This window comes from Prionailurus bengalensis, chromosome B4 (genome assembly GCF_016509475.1).
Source record: "Prionailurus bengalensis isolate Pbe53 chromosome B4, Fcat_Pben_1.1_paternal_pri, whole genome shotgun sequence".
NCBI lineage: Eukaryota > Metazoa > Chordata > Mammalia > Carnivora > Felidae > Prionailurus > Prionailurus bengalensis.
This window is the reverse complement of record NC_057358.1, coordinates 120946074-120973558: the sequence shown is the minus strand read 5'-3', so window position 1 is coordinate 120973558 and position 27485 is coordinate 120946074. Positions and strand designations below refer to the sequence as shown.

General features: G+C 38.1%; 1 long non-coding RNA gene across 1 annotated transcript in view; it reads left to right on the top strand.

The window, feature by feature from the left end:
• Nucleotides 1-23013, top strand: part of LOC122472581 — a 35966-nt gene extending 12953 nt beyond the window's left edge. Inside the window, exon 3 of the long non-coding RNA XR_006294472.1 lies at nucleotides 22749-23013. This is a non-coding gene — a long non-coding RNA (uncharacterized LOC122472581). The remainder of the gene's footprint in view (nucleotides 1-22748) is intronic.
• Nucleotides 23014-27485: the final 4472 nt, after the last annotated feature.

The following is a 27485-nucleotide window of genomic DNA, read 5'->3' as shown; positions in this document are numbered from 1 at the left end:
CCCAGTGCTTCAATGGTTTTATGTCCACAGCTTTATAAGGAAATTCTAACTTTTCTTGAATAAATAGTAGACCATTCATCTCATCTGCTTTGGTTGTAAAGAGTTCTGATGTCAACCATATTCCCAGAAGTCACATTTAAACAACCTCACTCTCTGGGGAAGTGCAGACCACAGTTGTTCAAATATTTTGAATTGGGACCCAAATAGTAAATAAATTTCATACCACAACACAAACCACAAATGCACACACACACACACATGCACACATTCATATATGTGTGACTGAAATAAAAGTTCATAAACAAAAATGCTTAGGCTTCTATGTGTCATCTATTCTGATATTTTCTATTTTATTTTATTCTAATTTTTAAAACACTGATCTTGACCCACTAGATTGATTTCATGACCTGCCAATGGATTGTGACCCATAGTTTGAAAAACTTGTGTCAAGTCTAAGAGCATTGGGCAAGTTTCTGAACTGTTCTGGGATCTACTAGAACAACTATAAAAAGAAGATTAAAGTATCTATATCTTGGTGTCTTATGAAGTTTAATTTAGAACATCAAATACACTGGACTTCACTCTTATTTAATAGACCCTCCTCAATTAAAGTTGATAATGTCATTAAAATGGCTCCCACGAAGGCTCTGCATCAAAGCCAGGCTTGGGTCCTGGCCCAGAGCCCATTTGCTGTTATTTGGTAGGTATCCTCCCAAGTCAAGGTGCTTGGTTTCCTCTCTGATAACAAATGCTCATCAGCAAACGAGAAAAGAATCTAGAACAAGGTGAGAGGTGGCCACAAGCAGGAGACCAAAGTTTTCCCCAAAATATGAGAGGACTCTGTTTAATATGAAAACCCAGAAGAGAGTGAGTGTTGGGGAGCTGCAGAGAGAGGTGAATTGTGTCCTCTTCTTTCATGTAAAAGGCAGGGTAGAACAGAATGTATTTTAGAGGGCAAAAATCTGTTCCAAGAGGCAAAAATACAAAAAATAACTAAATATTTTGTTTCTTGAAGAATCCATGCTGGGGCACCTGGTGGCTTGGTCAGTTAAGTGTCTGACTCTTGATCTCAGCTCAGATAATGATCTCCCAGTTTGTGGGTTCAAGCCCCATGTCGGGCTCTGCACTGACAGAGTAGATCCTGCTTGGGATTCTGTCTCTCCCTCTCTCTGCCTTCCCCCTCCCCAAAATAAATAAATAAACTTTAAAAAAATCCATCTTGGGTGTTGAAAAAATTACTGGAAAAAGCTCTTCCTTCAACTACGACAAATGCAAGAACTATCAGTGCCATTCGAAATAAATTGTCAGAAAGAAAGAATGGGCATTTCACCCATAAACACAGTCCCCTTTTACCCGGTAGTTATGATTCCTTGCTTTGAACCCCAAAAAACTAAATACAAACAGTTTTCAAATTTTGTTTCTATCATGTTTATAACTTCTTATTATGAGCTGTGAAGCAGGATATTAATGGGATATATGTGTGTTGTCCCTCTATTCTCCAGTCCCTCCAGAAAAGCCACCACTCTACGCAAGTAGATAGATCTTGTGCATTTCCTTTTCTTTGCCTACCCACCCCCATGGTCCCATATATCCAACTGGGGAAAAAGTAGAAAACCCCTGAAAGACCTCTTCAAAAATATTTTAATGGTAACCTGAGAGGAGAGAGAGAAGAGAAGTGACTTGTGGGCAAGATTTAGAATTTTAGAGATCCTGACTGAGAGGAATATGGTGCCAACATTACCATCCTCCAAACATAAATCAAAATAGAAAAAATATTAACCCGTAACATCAATAAAAAGAAATCCAATTAAGGGTGCCTGGGTGGCTCAGTCGGTAAAGCATATGACTTTGGCTCAGATCATGATCTCACAGTTCGGGAGTTCGAGTCCTGTGCGGGGCTCTGTGCTGACAGCTCAGAGCCTGGAGCCCGTTTCAGATTCTGTGTCTCCCTCTCTCTGCCCCTCCCCAGCTCATGCTCTGTCTCTCTCTGTCTCTCAAAAATAAATAAACATTAAAAAAAAGAAATCCAATTACATTTAGATTTCTTTTGATCAATAAAATGATTTTTTGTAATATCAATTCTTCTAAAAGTGTGTGTGTGTGTGTATGTGTGCATGTGTGTGTGTGCACCCAAGCCCCTGCATTGCTAATACTCTAATTGACTATTCAACTCTTGGGTTTATTTAACACTTAGTGCTTTAGAGGAAAGATATTCTCAAGATTGGAAAGCAGAAGATTAGTAAGAACTCTCACTCTGCCATGTGTAGTGAGGGGACTTCCAAGAAATGACTCCAAGGGGTTTCTAGAAAGTCTGGGCTTGAGGCCCAGGGGTTCCAAGCCTTGCCAAAGATTCAGGCACCCTGCGTGTGGTGCAGAAACCAGTGAGCTGCAGAGAAGGCCCCTGCAGCCTGGGACAATGGGTAGCCCCGTGGTGAACACTGTGGATGGTGTCCCATAATTGATGAAGTTGTACTATGTGTAAGAGCTTGACACAACACTAGAGTAGAATCCCAATAATGACCAAGACTGATTATCGTGACAGCTTGGAAGAATGGAAAATAGGACTATTTTTCACACACTTGAGTTTCTCGCCAGCAATTTAAACTTGCTCACTGCTGGACCTGACATCTTAGTGATACCTCTGCAGATGTGGCTGAAATCTTTCTTCCTGGACCATGGAGCCTATGGCCTTTGAGAACACTTCTACCAATGTCAGGCAATTTTCTCCCCTGGTCCAGCTCAGCTAATTAGACTTTATACCCTGGGCATAAGTTGTCAGGTTGGTGTCTTACAAGCAAGACTTGAGCAATAGGCAAAAGATGAGCTGAATACCTATACCTATCTCTTGGGTTTTACATTTCAGAAACGAACTCATACTCCTACTACAATAATACATCATCATCTGTTATATCGAAAGGATATAAGGCAAGGTGACACTTTAGGGAGACACATCTCACTAGAAAATGAAAAACTGTTTCAGACATAAGACGCTCTCAGCCCATCCCCCCCTTTCCTATTGGTAGGCAGAGGAAGGGAATGTGTCTGTACCAGATTTGGGGAGCAGATATCACAGATGAGGCTGAAAAGAGTGAAAGCTTTGTTCTTTTAACAAAGCCCATTTTCAAAATATTGTCCCTCCCTGCTACTATACTTATCAAAGAGAATCAGATTGTCATCAGAATGAGGCCCAGTATCATTTTATAAAGAAAGTAGATCATTACTCCCTGGATTTTAATTACTAGGTTTCATTTTGTCAATGCCACCTCCTTTCATTTTTTTTCTCCTAAAAGATCTCCTTGGAAGTTTCTTCCATCCTTTCTGATTTATGATTCCATATCTTATGAATATTAAATACTTGGTTTATTAACATTTTTTCTTAATTGATTTTTAAAATTCAGTGCTAAGCATAAGTCTCTATAAATCACTTTGGTAATATCTTCTCTGTGAATCTATAGCCAATGGTTAATACAACCAATCATGGGCTTTTTCATTAGTGGATAGTTTATTAAAGTGTTATTCTTATAGCATAATATTAAAGCATCTATCCACAAACGTGGGCTTCCCTGGGCTCAATTGCTAAACGTGCTATATTGAAAAAGCAAAGCTACTATCTACAAGATAAAATGAGCAGAATGTGTCTATAACAATCACATATGAAATCTAAAGTTATAATCAGAGCTGGAGTTCCTCTTCTCCCTCCGAAAGGTAAAAGGAAATAAGATGGAGAAGGTAATTATGAAAATCAAATCAAACAGATCTTCAGCAATAGTAGAAAGGGGAATGTGTGAATTATCATTCAGACCAATGAGGGTATTGGAAGACTGGACCCCTCATCTTCAGGGGCAATGTGATATTAGAAATATTTCCAAATCAGAAAACTTGATGCATGGTGTAATGAGGATGAGTACAGTTATGGGCACAAGCACTCCCCACTTCACCTTAATTCATTCATTCATTTATTCATTCAATCATTCATTCAATACATATTTATTGAGCCCTTGGTCTGAGCCAGTCATTGGGGATACAACAGAGCACAAAACTAATACATTTCCTATCTTAATGAAGCATATTATCTAGTAAACTCCAAATCTACTTTATATAAACAAACACCATGAAAAAAATGTGTAAAAACAAAAGCAACTGAAACAAACTTAGACCTCCCTGGCTGCAAATAGGAATCAAAGAAAACTAGACAATCATCATCATACTCATTATGTCCTGACCTGCCATTTTACATATAATTACCCTAGTACTTAAAAAACTTTTTAAAGTAGATCCTGTTACCTTCTTTACAGCTGAGGATGCTGAAGCGGGCTAAGGGACTTGCTTAAAGCCAAGGGCTAGAAGGTAGCCACAAGACCCACAACATTCTAGTGCCACACTCTTTCCCTGTACAGGGATGTCTTCTCTGGGCAGAGGGCTTTTCCTGCAACTGAAAAACCAGACTCATCATATTAGAATAACAGAAAGAGGCCTACCTAGAGCATATTAGCTTAACTCTTCATAGAAATGCTTCATAAGGATTTATCATCTCTTTTAGAGATGATATTAGATCATCTATTAGAAAAATAACTGTTATATATAGATCACTTCTGTTTCTTCTAAAATACTGCAGTTGAAGATACCATCATTTACCTTACCTCTATTATTAAAGACCACACAATAACTTGTTTTGCCCAGCTTCCATGCTTTCTTACATTAGATATATAACTCATCATGGTTCCCTTTTTGCTCTAGCTTCTAGGAACTTCTAAGCTTAAAATGTCTGATTTTACTTTAATTCACTCATTTGTTCACTCAACAAACATTTATGGAAAATGATTACTTTAGTGTGATTATCTTGTCCCTGCCTCAAAGGCTTTTGATTTCCTTTTTATCTTTATTGTAATTGCTTTTCTATTATATGTTTATTATAATGTATTTTATTACTTGTGTTTTGGGGAGTAGGAGAGAGCATATAAAATGTAAATGACTGACAGCTAAAATGATTTTACTGTAAAAATGATAGAATCTGGGATACACTGTAGTAGCTGTGACTGAGAGCACAAGGCTTAGGATCTTATAGCCTCCGGGTTCAAATCTTAGTTCTGCCCCACTCACAGTGTAAACTGAGACAAAATACATTTTCTGAGCCTCTGTTTCATAAAATGGGACTAAGCATTCCCACACAAGATGTTTCTAAAAACTAAATAGGATAATGTATATAAAGCATCTAGCACTGCATGGCACATAGTGTTTATTAGTCACTACTTGTGATTAAAGCACATAAATACACAACAAATAATTCTACCCATAAATACCCAGTCTCTGAGGTAGGTTGAGCTTGGTTTCCATGGAAAATAAGTGGACATTTTTAAAACCTCAAAATTTAAATTAATTTTAAACTGCTTCCCTTTGGTCCTCTCCAAGATTCTCGGCAATGTTCCATCACCCCTGGTTGTTGAGCCCTCTTGTCTAATTATAAACCAAATTCTGGCTTGTTAGCAGAAAAGATTTTCTCAGGCTCTGTTCTATAAACAATACCAGAAAAATCACAGATGCTTTGAAAACTGGGAGGGCCCTCCCAGTCTGAAGTTTTTGGGTTTTTTTTATCTTAAAGATCCCACAAATGAGTCTGGCTTTAAATTTTGTGTATTTGCTATCAATAAGCACAGTACCTTATACTTTCCTCTTTGATAACATGAATCACACTTTCTTGTTTATGTCCATGTCTGCCTCACCCATAGGAAACGTCTTGAGGGTGGGCAGTATTTCCCATTCCCCATTCATCCCCAGTTCCCAGCCCAGTGGCAGGCATATAGTAGGTGCTCAGTAAATATGTTCTGAATCAATGAATGACTTAACCAGTTAATAAAAAGCTACGTTAAGCCAAGGACCATATCTAATACATTGTGTTATCTTCCCATAGCACCTATCATTGTGAATGAATAAATGATCATTTAGCTGAGCCCACTTGAGATACAAAGAAATTTTTAAATAATAATCATTTAAATATATATTTTTTAGCTTAAGCCACGAAATAATAACTTTTTAAAATCCCAGAATCAATTTTTGGAGAATTTTCGAAGCCACGACCAGCATTTAAGTTTGGATTTCTTTGTGACTATTTTCATCAAAATTCTCAAACAAACCTTGTGAAGAAGTTCTCACAGTGTTCTGGTGTGGAGTCTTGGTGTTGTACTTTTTCTCTTAGTGATAGGGGATGCTTGGATAGAGAGGGGTGAATGGACTCTCCCAAGATCAGACTGAGTTTAGTAAGGTCTGCAGCTGGAGCCTGGGTTGTGTTCTTCCTAGAACTCCGGTCTACTTTTCATATCTAGAAGATGTGAAAGAGGACTGTCACTATGAACACCCAGGAAACTATAGAGAAATTACTCTCCAAAATTGGGTTCAAGGACACCAAGCCCCTGGAGGGTGATTCTGAGTGCCTACATTCATGAACTGTTTCACTGTTCTTTATCATGCACATTATTGACTTGCACATGAAACTTAACCCCTTCCTAGATTCTAACCCATACATAAAACCCAACCTCACAGAGGCTTTCTTTAAATGGCAGACCTGATAAAAATTTGGAGAGTCTAGATTCTTTGTCAAGTAACTTGGTACCCCTCCCTTTCTCCTCTTCCTGATACCTTCATTTACCCATGCAGAGAAATATCCAAACTCTTTTTATCCTACCTTCTCTTCCTAGACTTTGCCCTGATGCTTTTATTTTTATACCCAACTAACTCATAAATACATTTCCCTAAACAATACACTTCCCATTATAAGAAGAATCTTGTACCAGCTGTTAAAGAATGATTTTCACCACTTGGGCAGAGATTCCTAATTATTTCCCAATATCCATTCTCCTTTCATAAGCTTAAAACTAGAACTCTTGAATTTTAACTGGGCACATGGACACCCAGAACAAAGACTTTCTCAGCCTCCCTATGTGCCAGGTATAATCATGGAACATAAGCAGAACTAACATGAGAAACTTACTAGTATTCCTTACAAGGAAGGAGCGTGTCCTCCACTTTCTTTATATCTGTTTCCTATTGGATGAAATGTGGACATGATGGTGAATGCTGGAGCGGCCATCTTGGACCATATGAGGAGGTTCATCTTGGACCATATGAGGAGGTTGTATGTTGAGAATGACAAGGCAACAAGATCAAAGGAGTCTGGGTCCCTGCCAATGCAGAGCTGCTATTTTAGTCCTGAACTACTTAAACTCAGACTATTGTGTGAGGGACAAATAGATTTTTCCCTTGTTTAAGCTACTTTTATTTTGGTTCTTCATGGCAGCCATTAAAACTGTATCCCGCCTTGGGGCGCCTGGGTGGCGCAGTCGGTTAAGCGTCCGACTTCAGCCAGGTCACGATCTCGCGGTCCGGGAGTTCGAGCCCCGCGTCAGGCTCTGGGCTGATGGCTCAGAGCCTGGAGCCTGTTTCCGATTCTGTGTCTCCCTCTCTCTCTGCCCCTCCCCCGTTCATGCTCTGTCTCTCTCTGTCCCAAAAATAAATAAACGTTGAAAAAAAAAAAAAAATTTAAAAAAAAAACTGTATCCCGCCTAATATACCTCTTTACACAGATATTGGCAAACATAAGCAACATCAGTAAATACTGTGACAGGCATTCTAATCAGATTATCCATTGGAGTAAGCCCTGCTCATTTCCTATTGCTTTTTTTTTTGTTTTCCTTTTTATGTAGACTCATTCTGCCAACTCTTATCAAGTTGACAGATCTCTATTGTTTTGGTTATAAGTAAAAAGCTTAGCATTTTATATGAAATGGAATTTTTTCAAACATTTCCAATTAACACTGCATGCTTCTGAATTTAGCATTAGTTTACATTTAACTTAAATTTAAATTTTCTATTTAAATTTTCTATTTAAATTTCAATAAGCTTAAAACTTTTCTTTCAGATTGTGTCCTTCTATAAATGTTTTAGAATGAAATCTTCAGCTATGCAGAGAAAATATTTTTTAAACTCCAAGAAATCACTAATCAATCATATTCAAGAAATTTTAAGGCTTTGTCGTACTTGTTTCATTTAAACTTTATGTATATTACTCTGTGACTTGCTTTTCCATTCAACAGCAGGCTCTATTTCATTCATTTACATTCTCTTTTATAATTATTCTGCAATGTAGCCATCCTCCCATTGATGAACATTAAGGTTGCTTTCAATTTTTCACTATTCTGATCAATGCCAAAATGAACATTCTTACATTCTTACATCTTAATCCCGGGGTCACAGGTTCAGATGTTTTCTAGGATATGTCCCTGGAACTGAGATGGTAGCACTATAGTGTATGCACACTTTCAACATTAATAGACTTTACTGAATTGCTCTCCAAACTTGCTCTACCAATTATAATTTCATTTCTCTACATCTTCACTGACATATGATATTGTCAGCTGTTTTACTGCCAATATGATGAGTACCAAATGGTATCTCATTTTGATTTTCATTTCTTTGATTACTAGTTAAACTTCTTTGACATTCAGTTTAGCTATTCTGTGACTTGCCTCTTAATATTCTTTGCCCATTTTATTATTGGGTTGTTTGGATTTTTCATTGATTTGTAGCTAAAACTTTACATATTTGGAATCTTCAATTTTTCTGGTTACATGCATTACAAATATGTTCTCCTTATGGGCTGTCTTTTAACTTTGATGCACAGAATTTGAACACTGTAATGTTGATTCAGTTTTGCTGTGTATTGTGCTTTTGTCCTGATTAACCATACAAATATCCTTCAATATTTTATTCTAAAAATTTTTAAGTTATTTTTTTCAAATACAGGTCTTTAATCCATGGAGAAATAATATAAATTTGAATTAAAAATGTTTAATACTGGGAATACAAAATTATACCTTTTTTGACAATTTAAAAATTGGCAAAAGAAAAAAATTGTGAAAAAGTAGAAATGACACCCAAAGTATCCACAAAAAAGATCAGAAGTAGCTGAAAGAATTCTGTCATATGTATTGTTTCTTTTTATGTAATTTTAAAGTACTCCCTGGATCCTTTCATCCATTTCTCATGCAACATATAACCCTCAGCTTATGTATCGAGCTCATTTTATGCCCCACTCCAGATCTGCTCATCCTCACATATCCTGCAGCCTTGGCCACTTGCCCTTCTTCCCAGGCTGGAGCAATCCCAGAGATGGCTCACATCCCAGCTGCTGCCACCATCACCTCATATTAGGTTATGATCCCACATCTCCAATTTTCTCATCCTCCCTAGAGATGAAGACTGGGCTTAAGCACAGATTCCTCTGCGCCAGCTGTAAGGGAACTGCAGCAGGTCCAGGGTGCAGCCCCAACCTGCTTTTCCCAGCAAGTGTTTGCCCAAAGTGAGAAACTCAGTGCCCTGTCGGGCAGGCTTTTCCCAAGGAGCAGAAGATGGAAATAGGTTTGCAGATAAATGTCATGCCCTTATTCTTCTTCCACAGTGGACTGTTCTAAGAAGCAATGAATCCATGTGACCACTCAGGAGATGTCCCACATTAGCTAGCAATGTTTTCTTGAGAAGGTGTGCCTAAGCTTGGCAACATACCAACTTGTATTGCTTTCCCTCGTTCTCTGCCTTATTCCCATTTTTCCCTCCCTCTTGCATTCTTAGGATTGCATCCTATTCTCCAATAAGCACTGGCATGAAAGTTTTGCTTCATACTTTCTTTTCCACACTAAGAGAGCTTGCCTAAAATTTGCAAACCTGTATTATCCATCGGTAACTAAAATTTATAATTTTTATTAAAACTAGTAAGCAGTTTTGGTTTGCATATATGACCCATTTCTAAGGCCAGGAAGTCTACTGGAGAACCTCTAGGAGACATTTTTTTCCCCTCAATAAAACAGAGAGCCACATAAGAATAAAGCTCTCATCTGCCTTCAAAACCCTCTTCCTTCCCACTTTAAATGTGTTATGTGGAAACCTGATGTTTCGAGCTTTAGCGGCCATCTTGAAACTGTGAGACAGCCTTGGGAATGGCAGAGCTGAAAGGTAGAAAGAGTATTGGTACCTGATAACATCTCTGAATCCCTGAACTAACCCTGGAACAGACTATCTCCCGACTTCTTGTTCTATAAGATGGTTCTATAAATATCATCACTCTTAAGCCATTATTGGGTATTGTGATGTTTGCAGCCAAAGTCTCCCTAAACAATGCAGATATCATCTGCACACAATAATTGGAGCAATAGGAGTGGATGAGACCAGCAGAGAAGGCCTTGGGTAGGACTCCAAAAAATGCCAATGTTAAAAGGACAGACAAGAGAGAACAGAATCCACCAAGGAGTGTTAGAAGGACTAGCTCAGATGTTAATAATCCCGAATAACAAAGGCAAGAGTACTCATAATCTAGCAGCACCACAGGGAAGAAATGTAACTGAAAACTCACAATTTAGCTCTTTAATTGCAAATCTGTTTAAATATTTGGCCAAGATAAGGTGGAAAACAGGAACCACAGGTTTTTATCTAAATAAATGTTGTTGTTGTTGTTGTTGTGTTGTTTTAATTATGGTAATTTTATCCTTTTTTTCCCCATCCCATTATCCCCATCAAGAATTAGAATGGAGTCATTCACTGATAGATAAAGTGAATATCTTCAAATTCCTTGCTTAAGAGTTTCCTATGGGTTTGGGTCATGAAATTCACTCAGCCCTGGAGAAATAATTGCCTGTCATTATGAAGCCAGGCTGATGAGTAATTCTGACAATATCACACACCAAATTAGTGAACTGGCCAACTTCAAATTTCTCAACTAGCTACTGTTTCTGCCAAGTTTTTAATTGTGAATGGACGTGATAAGGTTATCCCTGTCCCTTCACTTAGAATAAATATTTGTAGACTCACTGACATTACCCTGCCCATATAATGCATTTATTCTGTCATTGTGTTAATGGTGGTTTAAGGATAAATACTCTGCTAGACCAAAGCATAAAAGATGAGATTGGGAAATACTTCGTGGGAGATAATAGTGTAATTTTAGAAATTTTTAAGGTAAACTAATTTAGCACTAGGAAGAAGAAAGGGCCTGGGAAAGAACTCTGGAGTCAGAGCTGCTGTTGAATTTCAGCCCTGTCACTTGGAAACTGTGAGAAATTAAGCAAGTTGCTTGGACTCTCTGAATCTCAGTTTTTGCTCTGCCAGATGGAGATAATATCAACTCCATAGGGTTGTTCTGAAGACTAAATCGTGTCTGAAAAGAGCTAGCACAGTGCCTGGCTTATAGTACATTTTAATGAATAACTAAAACTCCTAAATCAAAACATTTACAGATTGTTTTTAAGAGATTATTGAGGTTAAATATCTATTAACTACATTGCAAAAACATTCTCCCAAGCAGCCTTAAATTTCTTAACTTGTATATAGTGTTTTTCTTTGGGCAAAAAATTTCCACGTTTATGTCGTTGTGTCTGTCCACTTTTTTCTCTTTATGGCTTCTGTCTTTATGTCTTGCTTAGAAAACCATTCTTATTTTCCAGATTTTAATATGTTGCCCCTTATTTTGTCCTAATACTTGAGTAGTTACATATTGCAATAATCAGAGATTTTGTGTTAGATTATGACCTAATTTTTTTTTCAAAATCAATATCCAGTAATCTCTCTCTTCTATTGAAATGACAACTTTACCATAGATTCAATTCTGTAAATGTATACCTCCGTTTCTAAACTTTGTCATCTGTTTCATTCATCAATGTATCTATTTCCACATAAGTACTACATTGTTTCCATTAATACCGCCTTATAGTATGCTCTAGTATCTGGTAAGGCAAGATCCTCATTATTCTTTTTTCTCAAAATATTTTTTATTCTAGCACAATTTTTTTAATCAGATGAATTTAAGAATCAATTTATTGGTTTTCTTTCCCACCCAAAAAAAAATCCAGCTGTAAACATTATTGGGATTGGATTGAATTGATATGTTTATGAAATTCAGTCTTCCCATCCAGATCTATTCAAAATGTCTTTTGTAGCCTTTAAAAGAGGTTCCTGTGAAAGGGCGGGCCTACGCCAGCCGACTCCATCTTGTTCTGTGTCCTTCACCTTGACCACACCTCCTCCCCTTGAGTAAACCCTCCCTCACCTGCCGGACCCTTCCCCAGGACCCCTCCCCAGCCAATCGGCTGAGGCCCTAGCCATTACCTCACCAACTGCCCCCAGGCCCCAATAAAAACTTTGTCCTTTTGAAACTCGATCTCTTTCCCTGGTATCTCACCGCTGGGTCGGTACAGGTAGGGGATTGAGCTCGAGCTAGCTCGAATAAAGGCTCTTTGCTTTTGCATCGGACTCGGCTCCCTAGTGGTCTTTGGGGATCACGAATTCTGGGCATAACACCTGCACATTTCTTGTTAGGTGTATTCATAGACATATTTTATAGTTTTTAAATTATAAGAACAATTCTTGTTAGGTTTTTGATCCCCATTTTATAGTTTTGTTGCTAAGATAACAGGAGGGGTTTTTTTTACACTTTCTAATTGGTCATCACTGCTATACATGGGAAAGCTATGGTTTCTAGCTTCTTGTGTGATCAGGTGTGTGCTCTTCTGAATCTTTATATTAGTCTTACTAGTTCTTCCACTGGTTTTCTTGAATCTTTAAAAACAGAACATCAGATTTTTACAAAGTGTGACAATTTTATCTCTTCCAATCAAATATTTATACTTTCTTCTTTTTCTCATTATATTGTATGTTTTAAGCTCTCCAGTATAATGTTGAATATAGTGGTGATAATTGGCCTCTTTGTCTTGTTTCTGACAGCAGTAAGAATTTTTCTGATGTTTCACCATCAGGCATAATTTTTTCAGATTCTACATTTGCTGAGAGATTTGATGAGGTAGAGGCACTGAGGGTCATCAAACACCAGTGTCTATCTACTTGCATCTGTTAGCAAATAGCTTTTCGAATGTTGAAGCATCCTTGTATTCCTGGGATAAACCCTACCTTTTTGTGAATTTTGTTTCTACATTGCTTGATTTACTATACTGATGTTTTGTTTTTTCCCATTCATGTGTCAGTGGGTGAACATAAATTTTCCTTTGTGTGTGCTCTCTGTGATAGTTGTTGAGTTACTGTCTCTCAGCTCCAAGCCCACCCTTCTATACTTTGATTTGTGAGGCTAGAACTCTGCAAACCATATTTCTGCTCTGTCAGCTGGCTTTTTATTAGGTTCCGACTAACAAAGGAGACTGCAGGGCTAGAAGAGGAAGAGGGGATTTACTCCTTCCTGACAGCTTGCTGTGATATTCCTGTTTGCTCCATTTCCTGTGTGTGGTTTCCTGGCAACCGCACCACTTCTTCACCCAGGCAGCAGCGGTGCCTTCCCATGGCAACAGCTGAATCCAGACTGTAGTTTTATTCAATACTTGCAGAACCAGCCTCAGCATGTTCCACACCCCTACTCCACCACATCCTAGACACCAGCACCAGTGGGACAGCAGCCTCTCTTGAGAGATCTGAGTTTCAGTTCAGGGGGACCTCTTCCAAACTCCTATATTTTAATAAATTTAAGTTCTTCCCTTTATTTCTTCATGCCCTGGGGTGGAACCTGTTTTTTTCAGTTGCTACAATTCTGGTACCTTAGAGTTCGCTTTCTATTCTTTCAATTACCTGGGTAACAATTTTACATCTAGTTATCAATTCTTTCCATTATTTTATCATTTTTTCAATAATTGGCAAGGTTTTGGTCTCCTGACTAGACCGTCACTTATCCGCTACCCTATCTGGCTTTTGGTAGGGTCTGCTAGCCTCTTTGAATGAGTTGGAAAGCTTTCCTTATTTTTTCATCTGTTCCATGAAGTTTAATGAAACTCTCCTATAGATACTTCTGGGCCTAGTGCCTTTTAAGAGCTATATATTGAAACTAATTTTTAATTTCTTCTATATAATTCTATTCAATTTTTCTATTTCTTCTTGAGTCAATTTTGGGAATCTAGATTTTCCAAGAAAAGCATCCATTTCAACTTAATTTTCAAATGTGTTCCTATTAAGGTATTCAGAGTATTTTCTTAAAATTCAGTTACCACTCATTTTAATTTGCCTGGTTATAGAATATTAGATTCAAAATCAAATTCTTTCAGGCTTTTGAACATTTGGTCCACTGTCTTTTAGCATTCTGCCAATGAGAAGTCTGTTACCACTTAGCTCTTCTCCCTTTTGTAGAGAAAGCTTCCCTTTTTCTTTCCTTCTTTCTCCCTCTATAAAAGTTTCCTAATTTTTTTCTTTATTCTTTCAGAGTGAAGAATTTTCACCAGATTGATTTTGTTGCAAAAAATTTTCTGCTTGTAATTCTCTGTAAAAATGTGTCTATTTCCATGTAACATGTCTATTCACTTCTAGAATTTTTTTTCTGTTGTTTTGATTTTTTTTATTATTTGCCTTCTCTGGAAATCTTATCAGATGAATGTTGGACCAGCTTCCATTCCTGCCCATGATAGGGTAATAGGGATAGAATTTATGCTCTTGCTTTAAATTATTAGAAAACTGGACAAAATATATGAAACAATGGATGTTAGACATTGGATAATAGAATTTAGGACTATCATCTCTAAGAAAAGTGAAACAAATTAGGTGGTTGTTATGATTGGCCCAGCTTACTTTGGGGAGGCAGTTTCAAGGCCATAATGCAGGGAGGATGCTGTGAAACAGAAATAACTTGGCAATCTTGTTAAGTTGGGTAGTTCAGGGAACTACCATTGCTTAGCTCTCAGATAGCCAAAAATTAAAAAGTATGATCTCACTTTCTGTTGGCAAGACTGTGGGAAAACAGGCACAGAGGCCCTCATACATGCTGGTGGGAATGTAAACCAGTTAAAACTCTTCAGGAAATATACCAGGCAATATATTACAAAAGTACATGTGTACTTACCTTTTGAACCAGCAATCTCACTTCTAGAAATCTACCTTGAAGATACACCTTCAATTATATATATTCATCGCATCATTGTTTACAACTGCAAAAATATTAAATGATCTAAATGCACATATATAGGGGACTAGTTAGTTAAACTATGATACATCCACATAAGAGAATATAATGCCACTATAGAAAAGAATGAGGAAGACTATGAGATAATAGAGAGTAATTTCCAGGATATTGCCAAATGAAAAAACAAAGTATGAAGAATGTAAATAGTATGCTCTCCTTCCTGTAAGAAAGAAAAGTGTATAAGAAAATATATTTCTGCTCATTTGATAAGAAGAATTAACCAGAAACTAATGCGATTGTCACCTGTGAGGCATGGGTGAGAGATGGAAAGAATAGGGGAAGAGGAATGGGGTGATGGGGTGAGAAGGGTAATGACACTTCTCTGAATATACAATTTGAGTAGACTTGACTCTTAGAATCATGGTATGTTTCATATGCCAAAAGACAAACAATCCATCACCACCAACTAAGATGAGTGTATGCACAGAGGAAGGGAAGGGGAGGACCCAAAATGGGATGCAAACAGTAACAAGTGAACCGAACCATCATACAAGTGAATAATAGAGTCACACTTGCTGCATCTCTGCAAAGTCAAATCAGAGTCCAAACCAGACAGCCAGGATGCACTGTACCAGCCTTAGACTGCCTCATAGTAGACTCATACCTAATTTTGTTATGTTTTTCCAATGCCTGTATGTCTGGAGTCCTCCGACTGTTTTACTGATGTTCAGCTATTTGTCATCACCCTAAGTGACATCCTTAGTTAACATCTGAAGGAAGCCATAGGCTTAGGAAAATGTTCATTAATGTTTAGATTTGGCTCTTTTTTTCCATTTTAGAAAATTTGGGGTAGGAGGATGTCAGGGGGAAGGGAGGAAGAGAGGGAGAGCGGGAGAGTGAGAGAGAGCGAGAGAAAGAGAGAGAATGAATCTTAACCAGGCTCCACACTCAGTGTGGAGCCAAACACAGGGCTCAATCCCATGACCCTGAAATCATGACCTGAGCTGAAATGAAGAGTCAGATGCTCAACTGACTGAACCACCCAGGTGACCCTAGATTTGGCTCTTAGTTTTAGAAATATCTGCTATTGGGATCAAGACCATTCTCTGCCAAATAAGGGGTAGAGAAAGAGATTGGTTGGCATAGGGTTTGTGGAAAAGAAAATTCTTCTTTTGTGAAATAAAGAGCACTATGGTGGATGAAAAGATTTCATAATCATCAGTTTCTACATGATTTTAGAATGTTCTTCATGCTGATTAACAAAGATTAATTATAGTTAGCCTTTTCAGTTTAATCAAAATTGGAAGAGAAGTAGGCACAGGTTTTAAAAGCCTGGTGAGACATTGAATATGTGAGTGCTTAAATGATTCACTGCTGAGGACCTGAACTCTCAGCTTATCAAGATGTGTTAGGTATAATACTGAGAGATAATCAATAATCAAGAAGTCATTTTTTTTACCTTTAAAAATATTGACCTGCTGATTTCATGCTCAACAATTTCTCATGAGAAAATCATCAGACACATGCAAGTGTTTATGTACAAAGACTGCAGCATTATTTTTCATAGCACAATAATGGATGGTACCTAGATGTCCAACAGCAGAGAAACAGCTAAGGACATTATGTTACAGCTATACTGTGTTATATTATGCATCTATTTAAAATGTTTTCCAAAAAATAATAAAAAAAATGTTTTCCAAAAACATCTAATGAAATGGAAATTCTCAGAATATTAGAAAACAATGCTACAGGGAAGCTTGCCTTCATAATGCTGCCTGCAAACAGAAAAATTCTGGATATCAATAGCTCAGAGGTATTTTCATTATGTTAAGTTTTTTTAAGTAGGATAAATATGTGTGTGTGTGTATATATACTGCTTTACATATGTATTTATATATTTTTATTTTATGCATACACACACACAGAAAAAGAGCCTAGAACAATTAATAAGGAAGGGGAAAAAATGACTAGATGGAAACATCAAAATTTTAACAATGTTTATCTTTAAGTAATAGGAACTTTGGGTAACTATTGTTTTCTTACTTCTATTTTAGATGCGTTCCAAATATCCTGCAGTAAACATGAGTTAATTTTGGTAACCGTTTTTCCTATTGCTCAAGCCAATAATCTTGGAGCTATCTCAATCCTTTTTCTCTAAGATCCCATATCGAATCCATCAGCAAACCTGTCAACTCTACCTTGAAAGCAGTACTGAATCTGTTCACTCACTTATCTCCCCTTTTGATGGTCCAAATTACTCTCATCTGGCACCTGAATTTCTGCCACAGCCTTCTTTCTGGTGTTTTGATTCCACACTTACTCTCCACTCCTATCCTCCATCTTTAGAAGCGTTAGAAGAGGGGTTTTAAGAGAAAATTATGGGGAGTAAAACAGGGTCCCGTTTACTGAACAAGCCAAAGTCTAAAGAGGAGCATTTCTAATGGGGGAATTCCAGGAAAGGCTGATACATTTCAAGGAATACTAGAGTTTGACATTGCCTATGAAGTTATGTTCCTGTTCTGTTCTTAAATTGCACACCCATCTCCCATTATCAACTGAAAACACACAATGAAAATCTCGTCTCCATATTGAGAAAGTAGGAAACAAGAAAGATGACAAATGAAGAGCAGGAAAGAACTGGAGAAAGAAGTGACTGACAGGAATCTTCCAAAAGCACTGAAGTAGAGCATGGAATTTCCCACAGTAGGTGTGAGGAAGAATTGAGCCATTTAACTCCCACAAGAAGAGAAAAGGGACCTCAAATTCTGGAGAACTTAAGTACATCCACTCAGGCAATTATGTTACATTAACACAATATCAGGGAAACAATGGTTTGGACAGATGTCATTTCCACATTGCTTTCTTTTTTTTAAGTTTGTTTGTTTATTGAGAGAGAGAGAGAGCATGCAAGTGTATGAGAGGCAGAGAGGGGGAGAGAATCCCAGGCAGGCTCAGCACTGTCAGCACAGAGCCCAATGCAGGGCTCAATCTCCCAAAATCATGAAATCTTGACCTGAGACAAAGTCAAACACTTACTGACTGAGCCACCCAGCCACCCCTCTGCATTGCTTTCTAATTGGCTTATGTGAATATCTCATGAGCAGAGGCAGTGCCTCATTAATCTTTATATGCCTGACACCTATCACAAGACCTGCCACAAAACTGGTTTCAGAAAGTCATAAAATTAGTGGATCAGCAAATTAGGAAGGAAGAAGGAAGGGAGGGAAGGAAGTAAGGGAGAAAGGAACAAACAAGAGAGGGAAGAAGGAAGAAAGGGAGGTAAGAAAGAGGGAAGGGAGGGACAGATGGAGGAAGGAAGAAGGAATGGATGAATTTACAGATAACAATAAAAATGACTAGTGCTTCTGGAGAATTTACTATATCAGGTGCTATTCTAAGTGCTTTCATGTACTAACTCATTGACTAAAAATTAGAATTCAGTTCCCCCTGGCTTTCTGTACCTTGTATATTTTCATTATTAGTGTCACCAATGATCAGATTCATGGTGCAAAGAAACTCTCTAATGAGACTGATTTTAAAAAGCAGATGTCCTTAATTAAAAAAGATGATGCTCATCAGAGCTGTTCTTACATAAGTTGTCCAGGTGCTGTTGGCTTATGAAAATGCGTACGAGCACCAGAGGTTAGAAATGCTGAGGGGATGTCCTCATTATTCCATTATATGAACAACTAGAATTGACAGGCTAAGTCAAAGCAAAGTAATTATGCTGTTAATTCAGGCCTCCCCAAAAGCTGCTGGTCTCGGCAGTTGTCTTAGTTCACTAATAACAAACCTAACAGATTTGTAAATTTTTCCCAAGGGTCTTCGAGTTAATTCTCTTTCGTTTAGTCATTCAATAAGTATTTACTGGGCCTCTACCTTGCACAAGGCACCATTCTAAGTGCCTGGGTACAGAAGTAATGAGAACTCTGTCACTGCTCCGTGGAGTTCACATGACCTCACAACTGAGACAGCAGAGCAGTAATCCCCACTTCACAGAAAAAGAAGTTATGGCTCAAAGAGTTTAAGAGACTCTGCTTATGATCAGAGATAATGACGCTAGATTCTAATTCTTGCTACTTAGAATTTAAAACATGGGAGCTTATATCTCCTTATATAAAGATAAAATAGTTTACAGTATTTTTGTTTCTCCTCAGACTGAGGAATATTTTACCATGTGTCACACACATAGTGTGAAGGTAGAACCCTCTAATCCCTTGTGGCAGTGTTGCTTAGAGGATTCAATGGGGAGATCCTTGGTGGGAAAGCTGTAGGCATCCTTGATTCCTTTCTTTCTCTCAAATCTCTCAAACAATCTTATCCAGAACCCAGTCGCTTCCCTTTACCTCCATTGCTGCACTCTGGCCTAAGCCATCTTGATCTCTTGTCAAGGTGTCTACTGTCCTTGTTCCTCTTTACTTTCCTCACCACAATAGCCAGAAGGATGCTTTTAACATGGAAGTTGGATCTTGTCACTTCTCTGACCAAAACCCTAAAAAGACTCCTCCATTTCACTGAGAATTCAAGTCAGCCAGCATCCTTACAGTGGCCCACAAGGCCCTACACAGTCTGGCCCCTATTTTCACCTGACCTCATCTCCTTCATTCTCCTCTTTGACTCTTGCTGTCTAGTCACACTGACTTTCCCACTGTTTCTCAAACCCACAGCGCCTGTTTCCACCTCAGGCCCTTTGCACTAGCTCTTCTCTCTGCCTCAGAGTTTCACCCCAGATATCTTCATCTTCAAGTCTTTGCTCAAGTATTATCTTCTTAGGGATAGCCTGCCCTGAGCACTCTATTCGAACTTGTTACACTCTCAGATACTTCTGAAATCTCCCAAACTCCCTTATCTTGCTCTATTTATTTCCCTTGTCACATTTACCACCTTCCAAAAAACCATATGGATTGTTTCTATATTATGTTCATTGTCTTTCTGCTTCCACAAAGTTGGGAATCTCTCTTCCTTTTATTTATTTATGTAATCCCAGAAACTAGATTAATGCCTGGCATATTTAAACACCAAGCATGCATAATCATTATTATTACTATTATTTGTGAATGTCAAGTAGCAGGAATTAAGACACCAGACTTCAGGGAAGAAGATGAGAATTTTTCATAGTCAAAGATAATTAGATTTGAATCCTAGCTCTGCCATTTACTTGGAGCCTTGAGCCAGGTACTCAGTGTCTGTGACTTTCAAGTCTCTCGAATGCAAAAATAGGAAAACTATTACTTACCTCACAAAGTTGCAGGATTATGAAATGATGTAATATAGAGAAAGTATCTACATGGAGTCTGCTTGGGATTCTCCCTTTCTACCACTCTCTGCTCCTCCCCCAACTCATGTTTTCTCTCTCTCAAAATGAATAAATAAACTTAAAGAAAAAGTTTTTGGTGCAATCAGAACACAATTAATATTGGCCCTCCCACACTGCTACTCAAGTAGCAATTTTGTTTTACTTTGGCCAGATTCTTAACAGCATGGCTTTGAACACAGTCCTTCCCCTTTCAGTCCATACAGCTATATAATGAAAGGGTTCGTTGAGATGTTCTCGTAGCCCATGACCACTACCAGCTTGGAGACTTCCACGGGGACCAGTGGGAACCTTGGGCCTCACAAGACATTGCTTCACCTCTTCCAATGAGTTAGCTAATCTACCTCTGTTCATTACCCAGCCCTTTAAAAGTCAACAGATAATAACAAGAGATAAATAAAACCTTTGTCACTTACTGCTGCCTCAGTTCTATGCAAGTGAGATGCCAAAAGGAATTGCAACAGGAACCTTTGAACAGGAGACCAGTCAAATGGCACATGCTGATAAACTTGTTTAGAATGCAGTTTTCCACTGAAATTTCTCAGAATTAGCCAACTGCATTAACCAAGACCCTTCTAGACAGCTGTTTAGACTAGTTGTTCCCAGACTTCTCACCACTGGACATCCCCTGTTTTCCCACAACCTCCCCCATATAAGCCCAGGTCTCCAAAGTTCTTTCTACCAAATAAACTGATGTAGATGTATTGAGTGATAATTCCTGTATTTTTTCCATTAGTTGAACTAATAGTATGGTCAAAGACTTATGTTCATGAGGTAGACATATTTTCAAGCTGCATGGTTATCCTTCAAGCCACAAAGAAATGGTGATATTTTACACAGCCTGAGCAGCCTAATTTGAAGTCTATTCATCTGTTCAACATATATTTAATGAATACCTGTTATCTGCCAGACACTCTTCTAGGTTCTGCAATAAATATAGCAGTGAACAAAATACACAAAAATTCCTACCCCCATGGATTTTGTGTTCTAATGAAGATAGACAATAAGAAGAAAAATAAATAAAATCTACAGATAGCATAAATTCTAAGGGAAAGCAGGAAGGAAGGTGGGATGCTCAAAACATGATAAGGGTACAGGGTTTTTCTCTTTAATGGTGAGGTTGTTCTTTTTAATGGTGAGAAGGTGACATTTGAGCAAAGATCTGGAGGATGTGACAGAGTGATCCCTTGAGGCATCTGGGAGAAAAGGAACAGGCCTGAGGAGGAAGCATGCCCAGTGTCTTTGGGGAGTAACTGAAAGGACAGCTGAGAAGCAGGAGGCAGAGGAGAATAGATCTAAAGAAACTCAGAGTTTTTGCTCAGGATCAGTTTTTACTATTTGTGAGAAGGGAGCCATTTGGAGGGTTTTGAGAAAAGCAATGGCTTGGACTTCTATTTAATGACACCATTCTAACAGTTGTGTGAGGCAATGGGATGTTTCCAGTAGTACCCTTGAAATATTTAAAAGGGCTCCTAAGGGGCGCCTGACTGGCTCAGTAAGTGGAATGTGTGACTCTTGATCTTGGGATTGTGAGTTTGAGCCCCATGTTGAGAGTAGAGATTACTTAAAAACAATATCTTTTTCCAAAATTCCAAAATTGCTTTGTTAAAAAAAATAAGTAGGGCACCTAGGTGGCTCAGTCAGTTAAGTGCCTGACTCTTGATTTGGGCTCATGATCTCATGGTTCGTGGGTTCGAGCCCCACATCAGACTCCACACTGATGGTGCAAAACCTGCTTGGGATTCTGTCCCCCCCTCTCTCTCTGCCCTGCCCCTGCTTGATTTCTATCTCTCTGTCTCTCAAAATAAATAAACATCTCCCTCTCTCTCTCTCTCTCTGTCCCTCCCCCACTCACACTCTGTGTCTCTCTCTCAAAAATAAACATTAAAAAAACTTGTTTAATAAACATTAAATAAAAATTTTAATAAAAATAAAAAGGGCTCATGAAAGTAGTAAATGCAGAGCTTAAGCATTAATAATAGCCAAAAAGTGGTAACAGCACAAATGTCCATTAATTGATGAACAGATAAACAAAATGTGGTATATTCATATAATGGGATATTATTTGGCCATAAAAAGGAATGAAGTGCTAACACATGCCACAACACGGATGAACCTTGAAAGCATTATGCTAAATGAAAGAAGCCAGTCACTTAAGGCTAATATACGATCCTATCTATACGAAATGTTCACAATGGGCAAATTCACAGAGACAGATAAAGTAGATTAGTGGTTGCCAAGAGATGAGGAAAGCTGGAGTGAGGAGTAACTGCTAATGGGCACTGGGTTCCTTGGGGGTGATAAAAACACTCTGGATTACATAGGGACGTTGGTCGCACAACTTTATTAATATGCTAAAAGCTCCTTTAGCTTCACATTTTAAAGGAGGGAATTTTATGGTATGTGAATCAATCTCAATCTTTTCAAACAAAGGATTTCGCTTTTTGGAAACCAGTTCCAAGAAAATGACTCTCTCTGCTCTCTGCCCCACTGTCCTCCCCTCAGGTAACATGCAGCACTAAGTGAAGTCAATTTTGTGAAAGCAGTGAATTGAAGTCACATGCGAGACCCCAGGAGCGACCAGCAGAAGAACCACCTGCCTGATCCCAACCCAAATTGCTGACCTGTAGAACTGTGGGCCATTTCATAGTTTTGTGTTTCAAAACCATAAAAAACCAAAAGTGATGGTTTTCTCTGCAGTGATAGATAAGTACTACAGAAATCTTTGGAGTTTCAAACAAGGTGTGAAATAAAATTTTTATCGTTTAAAGACTGGTTTAATCCCAAATATACTGATGAATCCATCCATAAAAACCATGGTCTTCAGGGGTGCCTGGGTGGCTCAGTCAGTTAAGCGTCTGACTTTGGCTTAGGTCATAGTCTCATGGTTCGTGGGTTCGAGCCCCCATGTTGGGCTCTGTGCTGACAGCTCGAAGCTTGCAGCCTGCTTCAGATTCTGTCTCCCTCCCTCTCTCTGCCCCTCCCTAGCTCATACTCTGTCTTTCTCTCTCTCAAAATTATAAAAAATTTTTTAAAAAACATGGTCTTCAAGCTTTCTAAAAAAGATAAAAATATTATAGCCTTCATTAGAGACAGTGCAGCTTACAAGTCTATGCTGGGTCACAGGGGTCTTAGTCCCTTCTCTTCAAAATGAAATCTTAGCCTCAAGCATATTAAAACCATGTGAAACCACAAACACTAGACAAAAAAAAGAGCCAAAAGTCATTTGACTCTTTACCCTATTTCAGCTAAGAATAGTATGAGAAAAATTCTGATGAAAACCAAGATAGCATTTTAGACCAGAATTCATTATGAAATGTGTTTCTAAAGAAGATTAAAAAGGAAGTATCTGTGAGTCCTAAACTGTGGCGTTTAGATTCTGTGTTATGCTGAAATAATCAAGGAACCATTACATCATTCTTAAAAATGTGAAAGACTGAAAGATGATCTTTGAACATACACTCTTGGAAACAACTTGAAAACAACCAGCACTGTTAAAATATAAAAAGCTATTTTGTGAAAAAATTCTGTAATTAGTGAAAGCCAAGATGTTTGCTCTTGCTGTGCATAATTATTTGATCTGCAGAGAAATGAGATTCACTTTTGTTATATAAATAGCATTATTTTTTAAATGGTTCTTTAAGTGATAATATTTAACCAGGCTTTATGGCTATTTATTCATAGTACCTCATAGCACTTTCCATTAATTTCTCAAGGATGTTAACATTATCTTCCTGGGGTGTTCATCATCATGTTTGATCACATATTTTGGTCAGATGGTATATGGCTTGACAGAAAACTATGCATAATACTTTCAAAATGAGTTTATTTAATTGCAATGTCTTATAATCATCTTATATTTCAATATCTTATAGCAAGGGTGGGAAAACATGGAAGAGAAATAATTTAGAGAAGTTCTTGCCCCACCATTCCAAGCCAAGTTTGCCCACTCAGTGTAGGACAGCAGAGAAAGAAAAGAAGGGTAGAAACAGACAAGAAAGGAGAAAGGAGAATCCAAGTGAAGTAAGGGGAAATATGATAAAAAATAAAGAAAGGAAATTAGATGAGGAAAAAAGGGGAGATGAGAAGGCCAGATCCTTGAGCAAGAGAATTAGGCTTTCACAAACAGCATGTCAAGCAGTGACTACCCAGCTGTTGTGTAACTATTAGGGTTCCTTCAATTTCACACCTGTAGCTCATTCTGGCAAATCTTAGCCTCTTTTGGATCATGGACAACTTTGAGAATATGATGACAGCTATAAAATGTAGATAGATCCTCTCTCCAGGCAGAAGTGAACATATACACTTACCTTTTACTTCACATTTTCTGGGGGGTGTTCTATAAAATTTGGTGTTCTATCCGTAATTGAAAAGTTTCCAAGTCTCATATCAAGGCACTTGGGTAACTACCCCCACACCAACATTACCTGGAACCGCAGTGGTTTTACCTGGCTTCAGGATCCAACCATAATTGCTCCTCTTTCCCTGTGATACTCTCTCCACATGAAATTTGTGGCAAGGTGAGTGCTTTGCTAGAAAAACTTGGTCTCCTCCCCCAGGAGTAAAGGAGGCTACTTCTACTCTGCCACAAGCCATGACTGAAAGGTGGTGCTATCCACCCTCGTTTGAGAAATTTAAGGAAGAAAGGAAATAGATTCACCTGGCAACAACTGCTAAGCCAATCTGCAAATACTACAAATATGGCTGAAAGAGCTGAAAGTCTCTTAAGTTGGTGGTATGTCTTAATTATCTGACTTAATTCAAACTTTATTTCACAATCCAGACATTAGGAGTGGAGATGTGTATGTGGAGTGATAAAGTTAATTCATATATCAGGACCCACAGAATGAAGGCAGCCAGAGTGGCCCAACCCACACCCCAAATCTAAACCTAAGTCAGCCTGCACATAGAGAAAAAACACCTGTCAAGGAAACCTAAAATACACTAATCACAGTCCTGCACCTCAGCTTTAGCTAGCTTACCTTACCCTGGAAAGTACAACCTGCTCAACTTCTAGGAAAATCCCCGACCTCCTAGCCAATCATGCCCTGTTTCCATATTGCCACCTCTAATGCTCTATAAAACTCCCGCTTGCCCCAAATCCTTCGGGAACAGTGTTCCATGGCTTGTGAGGCACTGTACTGCCTCCATGGGCTGTTTTCCCTGGGATAAAGGACATGAAACTCATTACTAAATTGTTTTAATTTTTAAAAAATTAAAAATAAAAGTAAATTGTTTCATTTTGTCATTTGACAGGATAGAAAGACAAAAGGGGAAGGGAAGGGAGAGATGAGAGAAAAATGCTATTACTTTGTGCTATTCCTGTTTGAAGTATTTTCAGGCCCTGGAATTTTAGTTAGCTATTCTCTTCAAGTGTAACTAATAAATAAATGCATTTCAAAGCCACCTTGAAACTGTTTTTCAGGCAGCCACATTTTGCATCGTCTGTTCTGTTGTCACTGCTAATAAGTTTATCTGGTCACTTATTGAATGATGAATAATATAGAAATGGAAAGTCAGGTTAATTTTCCCTTGAAAATATCTCTCACAGGTGAGGTCAAGGATTTATAATCAAGAACTATTTAAATAGTGAAAGTTTAGAAATTGCCTATAACATCTAACAACTGGCCTAGGCACATAAGATGAAATAATAATACCAATTGGCCACTTTAAAAATCATGGTTTCATCTGCAAGGATGTGGAGCAATGGGAACTCCTATTCATAGATAATGGGAAAGTAAACTGACATAACCAGTGTAGCAAAATGTTGAGCAGCTTCTTACAAGCTTACATACCTATGCTATGACCCAGCAGCCCCACTTCTAGAGAAATAAAAACATGTCCACAAAAAGACAAGAATATTTATAGCAGCCTTATTCACAATCACCTCCTCCCCCACAACTGGAAACAATCCAAATGGTCTTCAATAGGAGAATGAATAAACAAATCTTGTTATATCCACACAATACAGTATTATACACCTATAAAAAAAGGAACTGCTGATAAACACAGTAACATATATCAATTTTTAAAATAGTGTACTAAGAGAAAAATGGTAGGATTTGGTAGAGTTGATTCCATCTGATGCTCAAAAATAGGCAAATTTAGTCCACAATAATAGAAATCAGAATAGTGATTACCAGTAGGGGTGGTATGCAGGTGTTATGTATGCATAAGTAAAAATCAGTTCATGTATAAACCTGAGATTTGTGCTTTTTACTCTATGTACATTATATCTGTAAATCATTTTAAAATCATGTTCTCAGGGCGCCTGGGTGGCTCAGTCGGTTGAGCATCCGACTTTGGCTCAGGTCATGATCTCGTAGTTCACAAGTTCGAGCCCCACATCGGGCTCTGTGCTGACAGCTCAGAGCCTGGGCCCTGCTTTGGATTCTGTGTCTCCTTCTCTCTCTGCCCCTCCCCCATTTGTGCTCTGTCTCTCTTTCTATCAAAAATAAATTTAAAAAATATTTAAATCATGTTCTCAAGGAATATTTAAAGACATGGGAATTTATTATACCAGGTTAAGTGTAAAGAGCAGGACATAAAACCATTTACTCTAGTATGATACCAAATTATTCAAAAATACATTATGTGTAGAGGAAAGACTGGAGGCATGTGTGCTAAATGGCGAGAATAATTAAATCTGCTATAATACTAGGGTAATTTTTATTCCCCTCAATACATTTTTCTATATTTTGAAATGTTTCTACAAGGAGCATATATTACATATTTTAGGGGAAAAAAAGGTTTTCTAAGCATTCTGTAACTACCCTCTCCTCCCCATTTCCATTGCTCCGATCCTGGCTCTGCCCTCATTTCTAAATTATTATAACAGACTCCTAACTGATGTCCCAGACTCAAGAGTCTATCTAGCCCAATCTGCTTCTCTGGATATTTCTTCCTCTTTAAAAAATAGAATTCTATTTTTGTGCCATGCGTGCAATATTTTTTCTTCCCTTTTACATTGATTTATTCTAATGTCTACATAGAAAATAAAAAGCCCACCCTTTATTAAACCTATACATCTAAGATTCTGTCATTACCATGACATTGAAATTGCTCTAGTCAAGGTCACCGATGATCTTCATGTTGCTAAATTCAATCATCCATTTCAGTCCTCATCTTCCTTGATCTTCCTTTGACACAACTGATCACATCATAACCCTAAAACCATCTCTGAGCCATACTTTCTTCACTTGGCCACTAAGTTCCTCTGCCCACCCCCCAAAACCCTCCTAT